At 37.1% G+C, this 11,673-nt stretch overlaps 1 non-coding gene across 1 annotated transcript; it reads right to left on the minus strand.

Annotated features, from left to right (window-relative positions):
* Nucleotides 1–294: 294 nt before the first annotated feature.
* On the minus strand, nucleotides 295–398 carry LOC130950933 (small nucleolar RNA R71). Its single transcript, XR_009073779.1, has one exon. It is a non-coding gene; the product is annotated as a small nucleolar RNA R71 (small nucleolar RNA).
* Nucleotides 399–11,673: the final 11,275 nt, after the last annotated feature.

Here is an 11,673-nt window from a genome sequence, read left to right on the forward strand (position 1 = left end):
GCAAACAATTTTGAGCTAAAGACTCAATTAGTTTCTCTGATGCAACAGAATTGCAAGTTTCATGGACTTCCATCAGAAGATCCTTTTCAGTTCTTAACTGAATTCTTGCAGATCTGTGATACTGTTAAGACCAATGGGGTTGATCTCGAGGTCTATAAGCTTATACTTTTTCCTTTTGCTGTAAGAGACAAAGCTAGAACATGGTTAGACTCTCAACCTAGAGATAGCCTTAACTCTTAGGATAAGCTGGTCACAGCTTTCTTAGCCAAGTTCTTTTCTTTTCAAAAGATGAGCAAGCTTAGAGTGGATGTTCAAACCTTCAGACAAAAAGAAGGTGAATCCCTCTATGAAGCTTGGGAGAGATACAAGCAACTGACCAAAAAGTGTCCTTCTGACATTCTTTCAGAATGGACCATCCTAGATATATTCTATGATGGTCTGTCTGAATTATCTAAGATGTCATTGGACCATTCTGCAGGTGGATTCATTCACCTGAAGAAAATGCCTGCAGAAGCTCAGGAACTCATTGACATGGTTGCAAATAACCAGTTCATGTACACTTCTGAAAGGAATCCTGTGAGTAATGGGACACCTCAGAGGAAGGGAGTTCTTGAAATTGACGCTTTGAATGCCATATTGGCTCAAAATAAAATGTTGACTCAGCAAGTCAATATGATTTTTCATAGTCTGAATGAATTGCAAAATACATCCAACAGTACTAAAGAAGCATCTTCTGAAGAAGAAGCTTATGATCTTGAGAACCCTGCAATAGCAGAGGTGAATTACATGGGTGAAGCCTATGGAAACACCTATAATCCATCATGGAGAAATCATCCAAATTTCTCATGGAAGGATCAACAAAAGCCTCAACAAGCCTTTTCCAAATTTAAGTTTGGTGTTGTGATAAATGGATAATTTATACATTTTTTGGCATTATTTTTAGGTAGTTTTAGTAGGATCTAGCTACTTTTTAGTATATTGTTATTAGTTTTTAAGCAAAATTCACTTTTTTGGATTTTACTATGAGTTTGTGTGTTTTTCTGTGATTTCAGGTATTTTCTGGCTGAAATTGAGGGACCTGAGCAAAAATCTGATTCAGAGGCTGATAAAGGACTACTGATGCTATTGGATTCTGACCTCGCTGCACTCGAAAAGGAATTTTTCGAGCTACAGGAGTCTAAATGGCGCGTTCTCAATTGCATTGGAAAGTAGACATCCAGGGATTTCCAGAAATATATACTAGCCATACTTTGCCCGAGTTTAGATGACGCAAACAGGCGTTCAACACCTGCTTTCTGCCATATTCTGGTCTTAAACGCCAGAAACAAGTTGCAAGCTAGAGTCAACTGCCAGAAACAAGTTACAAACTGGCGTTTAACTCCAATGAAGACCTCTACACATGAAAGCTTCAATGTTCAGCCCAAGCACACACCAAGTGGGCCCAGAAGTGGATTTTTGCATCATTTACTTATTTCTGTTAACCCTAGTAACTAGTTTAGTATAAATAGAACTTTTTACTATTGTATTAGACATCTTAGAGCTTTTGGAACATCTTTGGACGATCTTTTGTAATATCTTTGGGATCATTTTTTGTCCTTAGACATTGGGGGCTGGCCTCACGGCCATGCCTAGACCATTATCACTTTTGTATTTTCAACGGTGGAGTTTCTACACACCATAGATTAAGGTGTGGAGCTCTGCTGTTCCTCGAGTATTAATGCAAAGAACTATTGTTCTTCTATTCAATTCATGCTTATTCTTATTCTAAGATATTCATTTGCACAAAAGAACATGATGAATGTGATGATTGTGTGACACTCATCACCATTCTCTCTTATGAACACGTGATTCACAACCACTTTCGTTCTACATGAAAACAAGCTTGAATGTATATCTCTTGGGTTTCTAATCAACGATTCACATCGACTCCTCTCTGACAATGGGGCATCTGAATCCGAGATTGAAATCTTCATGGTATAGGTTAGAATCCATTGGCAGCATTCCTGAGATTCAGAAAGTCTAAACCTTGTCTGTGGTATTCTGAGTAGGATTTGGGATGGGATGACTGTGACGAGCTTCAAACTCATGACTGTTAGGCATAGTGACAGACGCAAAAGGATTATTGGATCTTATTCCAACACAAGTGAGAACCGACAGATGATTAGCCCTACGTAACCTGTAGCTGGACCATTTTCACCGAGAGGATGGATGGTAGCCATTGACAATGGTGATCCCCCTACATATAGCTTGCCATGAAAAGGAGTACGAAGGACTGGATGAAGGAAGTAGGAAAGCAGAGATTCGGAAGGAATAACGCATCTCCATACGCTTATCTGAAATTCACACCAATGAATTACATAAGTATCTCTATCTTTATTTTATGTTTATTTATCTTTTAAACTATTAAAACTCCATAACCATTTGAATCTGCCTGACTGAGATTTATAAGATGACCATAGCTTGCTTCAAGCCGATAATCTCCATGGGATTGACCCTTACTCACGTATGGTTTATTACTTGGATGACCCAGTGCACTTGCTGGTTAGTTGTGCGAAGTTGTGAAAAAGAGTTGAGATTACAATTGTGCGTACCATGTTATTGGCGCCATTGAGATCACAATTTTGTGCACCAGTGGCCAAAGGTTATACACAGACCTATGGTATCGACTACACTAAAACGTTTTCACCAGTTGCAAAGATTAATACTATCAGGGTGTTGTTTTCAATAGCAGCAAATGAAGATTGGCCACTCCATCAATTTGACGTCAACAATGCTTTCTTACATGGAGAGTTGAAAGAAGAAGTGTACATGGAAGCTCCTCCAGGTTTCTCAACAGAATTAAGAAAACATGAAGTTTGCTGGTTAAAGAAGGCTCTTTATGGACTTAAACAATCTCCACGTACCTGGTTTGGAAAATTTACAGATGCCATGAAAAGGTATGGGTACAAGCAAAGTAACTCTGATCATATCCTTTTTTTGAAAAGACGGGGAGATTTAATCACTTGCCTAATAATCTATGTGGATGATATGATCATAACGAGAAGTGATGCTACAGAAATTAAAGAATTGAGAAGGAACTTATATACAGACTTTGAAATGAAAGATTTGGGAAGACTAAAATATTTCTTAGGAATAGAGGTTCTACGATCTAGCAAAGGAATCTTTATCTCCCAAAGAATGTACATCTTGGACCTTTTGGCAGAAATAGGAATGGTGGATTACAAACCAATAGATACACCCATGCAAGTTAATCACAAGTTGAAGATAGTAGAAGGTTGATGAGCGGATAATTTATACGCTTTTTGGCATTATTTTTAGGTAGTTTTTAGTATGTTTTAGTTACTTTTTATTATATTTTTATTAGTTTTTATGCAAAAATCACATTTCTGGACTTTACTATGAGTGTGTGTGTGTGTTTTTCTATAATTTCAGGTATTTTCTGGATGAAGTTGAGGGACCTGAGCAAAAATCTGATTCAGAGGCTAAGAAAGGACTGCAGATGCTATTGGATTCTGACCTCCCTGCACTCAAACGCATTTTTCTGGAGCAACAGAAGTCCAATTGGCGCGTTATCAATTTGGATGGAAAGCTAACATCTTGGAATTTCCAGAAATGTATAATAGTCCATACTTTGTCCGAGATTTTATAGCCCAAACTGGCGTTCAACGCCAGCCAAAGACCATTTTCTGGTGTAAAACGCCGGAACTGGCACCAGAACTGGAGTTAAATGCCCAAACTGGCATCCAAGCTGCTGTTTAACTCTAGAAAAGGCCTATGCACGTGTAAAGCTCAATTCTCAGTCCAAGCATACACCAAGTGGGCCCCGGAAGTGGATTTCTGCACTATCTGCACTTAGTTACTTATTTTCTGTAATCCTTAGTAACTAGTTTAGTATAAATAGCATTTTTTACTATTGTATTCGAATCTTATGCCATTTTTCCCATTTGGGGAGGCTGGCCATTCGACCATGCCTAGATCTTTTTCTCTTATGTATTTTCCAACGGTGGAATTTCTACACCTTATAGATTAAGGTGCGGAGCTCTACTGTTCTTCATGAATTAATGCAAGTACTATTGTTTCTCTTTCAATTCATGCTTACTTCTTCTCCAATATATGCTCTTGTACTTAATTCAGTTAAGTCAGAATGAAGGGGTGATCCGTGACAATCACCCATTATCTTTGTTACTCGCTTAGCCAAGATCCACGTGCCTGACAACCACAAGCAGTCTACATGATGTTCAACGTAATCATTGGATGACAGCCGGAGTATAGTCTCTTGGGTATCTGATCTACGGATTTGACTTGCCTTTCCTGACAACAGAGCATTCAAATATGTGAGATTAGAACCTTCGTGGTAGAGGCTAGAACCAATTGGCAGCATTCCCGAGATCTGGAAAGTCTAAACTTTGTCTGTGGTATTCCAAGTAGGATCTGGGACGGGATGACTGTGACGAGCTTCAAACTCACGAATGTTGGGTGCGGTGACAGTGTGCAAAAGGATAGAGAGATCCTATTTCGATAAAAGTGAGAACCGACAGATGATTAGCTGTGCGGTAGCTGTGCCTGGTATTTTTCATCCGAGACGAGAGATCCGACAGTTGATTAGCCATACAGAAATCGTACCTGGATCATTTTAACTGAGAGGATGGATGGTAGCCATTAAAAATGGTGATCCATTGATGAGCGGATAATTTATACGCTTTTTGGCATTGTTTTTAGGTAGTTTTTAGTATGATTTGGTTAGTTTTTAGTATATAATTATTAGTTTTTATGCAAAAATCACATTTCTGGAATTTACTATGAGTTTCTGTATTTTTCTGTGATTTCAGGTATTTTCTGGTTGAAATTGAGGGACCTGAGCAAAAATCTGATTCAGAGGCTAAAAAAGGACTGAAGATGCTATTGGATTCTGACCTCTGTGCACTCGAAGTGGATTTGCTGGAGCTACAGAAACCCAATTGGTGCGCTCTCAATTGCGTTGGAAATTAGACAACTTGGGCTTTCCATAAATGTTTAATAGTCCATACTTTGCCTGAGATTTGATGGCCCAAATTGGCGTCAAAATGCCGGTCAGAGACCCTTTTCTGGCATTAAACGCCAGAACTGGGATAAAAGCTGGAGTTAAACGCCCAAACTGGCACCAGAGTTGGCGTTTAACTCCATGAAAAGCCTATGCACGTCAAAGCTTCAATGCTCAGCCCAAGCACACACTAAGTGTGCCCCGGAAGTGGATTTCTGCATCATTTACTTATTTCTGTAAACCCTAGGATACTAGTTCACTATAAATAGCACCTTTTACTATTGTATTTTCATCTTTTGATCATATTTGATCTTGGGATCAGGTATTTGAACCCTTTTTTGATTGTTTCATGTTATTTGGGAGGTATGGCTATTCGGCCATGTCTAGACCTTGTTCTTATGCATTTTCAATGGTGGAGTTTCTACACATCACAGATTAAGGTGTGGAGCTCTGCTGTTCCTCATGAATTAATGCAAAGTACTATTGTTCTTCTATTCAATTCATGCTTATTCTTGTTCTAAGATATTCACTCGTACTTCAACCTGATGGATGTGATTATCCGTGACACTCATCATCATCCTCCCTTATGAACGCGTGCCTGACAACCACTTCTGTTCTATTTGAGAAAGCTTGAGTATGTATCTCTTGGCCTCCTGGTTCATGACGCATGGTTGCCTCTCCTGACAACAGATCCTTCTATTCCGTGCGATCAGAGTCTTCGTGGTATAAGTTAGAATCAAATGGGCAGCATTCTTGAGATCCCGAAAGTCTAAACCTTGTCTGTGGTATTCTGAGTAGGATTTGGGATGGGATGACTGTGACGCGCTTCAAACTCGTGACTGTAGGGCACAGTGATAGTGCGCAAAAGGATCAATGGATATTATTCCAACACGATTGAGAACCGACAGCTGATTAGCCATGCGGGAAACCGTAGAGGACCATTTTTACTGAGAGGACGGATGGTAGCCATTGACAACGGTGATCCACCAACATACAGCTTGCCATGGAAAGGAGTACGCATGATTCAATGAAGGCAGTAGGAAAGTAGAGATTCAGAAGGAACAAGGCATCTCCATATGCTTATCTGAAATTCCCACCAATGAATTACATAAGTATCTCTATCTTATTTTATGTCTTATTTATCTTTTAGTTATCAAAACCCCATAACCATTTGAATCTGCCTGACTGAGATTTACCAGATGACCATAACTTGCTTCAAGCCAACAATCTCCGTGGGATCGACCCTTACTCATGTAAGGTATTACTTGGATGACCCAGTGCACTTGCTGGTCAGCTGCACGAAGTAGTGAAGAAAGTGTGTGATCACGATTCCGTGTACCAAGTTTTTGGCGCCGTTGCCGGGGATTGTTCGACTTTGGAGAACTGACGGTTGTAACAACCCTGATTTTCGAGTACCTGAGATCTTTTCTGAAGGCACGGATTTCTCCGGTAGATCAGTAAAGGGAACACCTCTTCTATATCAACAAGTATCTCAATCCTCATTGTCATTATGTCCTCCTTAAGCTAGAACCTTTTCCAAGGCAAGCTCGATAACGCGGACACGAAGAACATAGTTTTTGAACCGTATCGGTTAGGAGTTTTGATCCGATTTTTCGTAGATAGTCTCAGTTTGATGAACTGGACTCGATTCATGAGAGAAGAGAGATAATAGGGTAATATTATCATTATATTAGTAATAAAAGTTTCTTGAATGATATTATAAGGTTACCTGGTCAGTTTTAGTTAAAAACAGAAAATCGGTTTAACCGGGTTTACGGTTTACTAGTGCAGCTTAGCACCAGCACTCTCTGATGAATTTAGCAATGCTAAGGCCTCATTATACATGTTCTATTCTCATAATAAATATGTTACTAGTGTCATTTATGCTAGTAGCTCACAAAATAATTTTTAGAGATGTTTTTGCAAGTGTTCCGATACATCTAGTTTTAGTAGTTATACACCTGAGATATTTTAATATTATTTTAATTCACCTTCAACCAACCAATCACAACTCTCCTTACACCCCCAAGACACTCCAAGGCTGGTCATTTACTCCCTTTGGCCGAAAATGTGAAGAGAGAAAAGAGAGAAACTTTCATGACCCTTTAATCTTCAAAGCTTGATTTCTTCTGAACTAAAACTCAAATCAAAACTCCGATTTCACCAAAATGATCCTCTCTTCTTCCTCTACATAACCATATAACATATCAAGGCTGGAAATAAGGTGATATGGCTGTCTCCCTCCCTTTTCAATTCGGTTTTCAAGGAAAACCATGTAAACATGTGTTTTCTTGATGTTTTTCCTTAGGAATCATGCTTAACTTGACTTGAGGGCCAAGAAACGTGAATTTCCAGCAAGTCTAAGGTGAGATATCTCTTCCTAACATACTGAGTGAGATTTGGTCAGTTGAGAGTTTTTGGATTTAAAGTTGTTCTTGATGTGATTTAGGAGGAAAAAGTGCTTAAGGACCACCTGAAAGTTTAACCGAATTAGGAGCAGCAAAACCAGGTAGGGTGTCACGAAATTAATCTTGATTGTTTGTGTTTGAGATGTGTGAATGTTGTATTATTTGGCTGTGCTAAAAATTGGTTGCATATATGATTGATTCTTGGTGAAAATTTGGTGAAATTTTGATGAAATTTGATGAAATTCAAGCTTTATGTTCATGTTCTTGGAGCAGCTGGAAAAACGAAACCCTAGGCTTAAATTGAGGTTCAATTTGTGATGAAATCATGTAGAAAAGATGGGGTTTTAGTGGCTGATAATTTATTATGAATTTTGGTAAAAATCGGTTGCTGAAAAGATTGAAAAACGGGTGAAAACAGAGAAAGAATCTGAAGAATTTACGAAGAACACGAAGAACACTTTGAGTGTGGTGAAGAACAATGAAGAACACCTTTTAGATCTTAGAAAGGGCAAGGAAGTAATTATTTTGGTGTTTGAGGGGTTATTTGGTAATTTTTGAAAGTTAGGACGGTTAAAGTAGAAATATTAAAAGTTACTGGGGTAAAAAGTTAATTTTAAAGGTGAAAAGGTAAAGGCAAGGTAATTTTCGAAAATTTAATAATAATAATAATAATAATAAAATATTAAATATTTAATTAAAAATAATAATATTTTAATAAAAATAATAAAATAATGCAGAAAAGGCAGTTTTCTGTAAAAGCTTTAGAAAGACAACTTTAAGTGCAGAATCTCATAATTACCTTCATAAAACACTTAGGGAGTGGTAATAACATGTTAGTGAGGCAAAGATAAAGAAAAGATAAAAAGTTAAAGAAAAGATAAAAACCAAAGAAAATGTCTGTAAAATTCTAACGACAGAAAAACAGACAGAGACTAGTGAACGAACTAGGGCAACTTAGTTAGTACTTGAGTTGCGACTAGTGTTAGGTATAATATGAAAAGTTAAACTGTTTCAGTATAGACTTAATGAACCTATACTTGGGACAGGCTAACTATTCATACCGAAATTTACATAAGCTTTAAATACATACGTTAAGCAGAGAAATCAGAGTAAAGTAAAGAGATAAAGAGAAAAAGAGTGATATGGATACAGAAAAAAGAGTAATCAGAGAAAAGTAAAGAGATACAGAGAACAGAGTAACTAGAACAGAATAAAGAGATACAAAGAGAAAAGAGTAATGTGATAAAGAGAAATGGTTTGAGCCAAGATATTGTAAAAGTGAAAGATGTAAAGTTTGTATAGTATGATTGAACAGAGAAAGAAAGAGATATTGCATAAGAATGTGAAAGTGATGATGAATAATGAGAATGTTAATGAATGATGATAATGAGAATGATTATGTAAGAATCTGCTGCAGAGAGGCAGTCAGATAGATGGTGGTACGACCACTGAGAACGCTTTCCTAGGATACCTTGCTATAATGCTTTGCTGTAAGACAGAGGTTGCTTACAGAGGTATCAAGATGAATGTGCTCCTGTAAGACAGAGGTTGCTTACAGTGAGTGTGTTGTTGCTCCTGTAAGACAGAGGTTGCTTACAGTGAGTATGTTGTTGCTCCTGTAAGACAGAGGTTGCTTACAGTGAGTCTGTTGGGCGTATATCAGCTAATAAGTTTCGCCCTGCAAGACAAAGGTTGCTTGCAGTGGATACCCTGCAAGACAAAGGTTGCTTGCAGTGGATACCCTGCAAGACAAAGGTTGCTTGCAGTGGATATTGCCAACAGGAAAGCCTTATCCAGACAGAGGTTGCTGGGTAACGTCGGGAGCGGGTATGTAACCGACAGATGAGCTCATTACCTGCACTAGGGCTAGACATGCATCATACTTGGTTGTGCATTTTCTCTATTATGATTGTTGCATGAATGTATGCTTTCTTTGTTTGTATTCTATTCTCTGTGTTTGTGTCTGTGTTTTACTGTCTTGTATTCTTCTATTTGTGATTTTTTTCTGTTTTCTCTATTTTCTCTATTTATCTGTCTTCTGTTTACTACTTCTCTATATTCTGTTATTAGTCTGCTAAACAACACAAAATTAATGAACGTAACTAATAACCCCGGCCCTACTAAGAACTCCCCAGTTCTTACCCCTTCTCTCTCCCTTCCCCCTCCAGATGGAAGCATGAGTACCCTTCCGTAGTTCACTGATGACTGTTCGTAAAGAGGATTCTGCTCTAGGTAGTCTTCTGAGTCTAGGGTGAATTCCGTTCTCTGTTCATATGTATATACGGTGAGGCCAGCCAACGTCTGCACCCCGCTTATCTACAAACTTTAACCTAAATCCTGTGTACGAGACTCCTGTTGTGTGGCTACTTGATGAGGTACCAGAGAGACGTCATATGGCAATGTCTGATCGTGCAGAGGAGTAACAAATCATGTTCTACCTTTTGATGATGTTCCACCTGACTTGAGTTTTGAAGACTTAGAACGTACTTTCCCTTGCTTTAGTAGTTTAGAGGGACTAGGTGAGTATAGAGTCTAGGCTAGCCTGGGTGCCAGCTTAGGGACCTCTTGAACAGGTCAGGACCTGGGATGTTGTATGTATATATATGTATATAGTTATTATCTAGCTATATCTAGGGGTGTTCTAACTAACAGTCTATATTCTAATAAAGGCTGAATCACCGAATGTTGTCAACTACTTGTGATGTGTTTATGTGTGGTTGTTTGTAACTGTTTTATATATTATTAGTTGTGAATTGATTATGAATGATACTGTGTGTTAATCTAAATGTTTTCAAAAAAAAGTACCTCGTAAAATAACTACGCTTTTAACAACGGATCAGGCTCATATGATAAATAATAAATAATAATTAGGAAGACAAGTTGGTAGCGCTCAGTTTCTAGTATGATCATGACTTACCAGAAATTGGGTCGTTACAACGGTTCATCTTGTTGCTTAGATTAGGTATTTTTCTTTTTATTTTGTTCTTTAGAATTTTTAAGAATGAATTCTAGAGTTTCAGATGATGCTTTTATCATCAAAGGAGTTAGTTGATTCCTATCAATTTGGCTGTTGTATGTAACGTCCTACTAAAGCTTGGTTAGCCAAGTCTAATCTTTTTATACTGAAGCTTTAGACTAACATTGCATGATTCCTGGAATTCTTATTAAAAATTTTGAGTTTCTTATTTTCTTTTTCAAAATAATTTTCAAAAACTCATGCATGGTGTTCTTCATGATCTTCAAGTTGTTCTTGATGATTTTCTTTGTCTAATCTTTAAATTCTCTTGTTTTATGTCTTTTGTTGTTTCTCATGTGCATTCTCAATTTGTTAGTGTCTCTAGTATGAAAATTTCTAAGTTTGGTGTCTTGCATATCTTTCTTTTCTTAAAAACTTTCAAAAAAAATATGTTCTTGATGTTCATCTTGACATTCAAAGTGTTCTTGCATGCATTGTTTATTTGATCTTAGTTTTTCATGATTAGTTTCATTTTGTTGTTTTTTTATCTCTCATCATTAAAAATTCAAAAAAGTTTTTTTAGTCAATAATACAGAGAATTGAAGATTCAGAACATACAGCAGAGGAATCACAGGGAAAATGGTGGGCATTCAAAAACGCCCAATGAAGAAGGAATTATGGCATTTAAACGCCAGCCAGGGTACCTGGCTGGGCGTTTAACGCCCAAGGAGGTAGCCAAGTGGGCGTTAAACACCAGAATAGATACCATTCTGGGCGTTTAATGCAAGGATAGCACCAAGGAGGTAGTTTTGTTTTCAATTCAAATCTTTTTCAATTTTTCAAGTTTTAAAACAAATTTTTCAAAATCTTATCTTTTTCATATCCTCTCTTATCAATCATATCTTTTTCAAAATCAAATCTTTTTTCCTTTTTCTTTTAATATTTTTGAAAATTCTTGCTAACAATTAATGTTGTGATTCAGAAATTTCAAGTTTCTTACTTTCTTATTAAGAAAGGTTCAATATTTGAATTTTAGAATCATATCTTTTAATTTCTTGTTAGTCAAGTCATCAATTTTAGAAATCAAATCTTTTTTTTAAAATTTGTTTTTCAATCATATCTTTTCAAACATATCTTTTTCAAATCATATCTTTTTCAAATTTTAGTTTCAAAATCTTTTTCTAACTTCTTATCATTTCAAATCCTTTTCTATTTCTTATCTTTTCCAAAACAACCTAACCACTTTCTCACTTTCAATTTTTGAAAACCATCAACCACTTTTTCAAAAT

The sequence above is a fragment of the Arachis stenosperma genome, chromosome 1 (assembly GCF_014773155.1).
Source record: "Arachis stenosperma cultivar V10309 chromosome 1, arast.V10309.gnm1.PFL2, whole genome shotgun sequence".
Classification (NCBI taxonomy): Eukaryota; Viridiplantae; Streptophyta; class Magnoliopsida; order Fabales; family Fabaceae; genus Arachis; species Arachis stenosperma.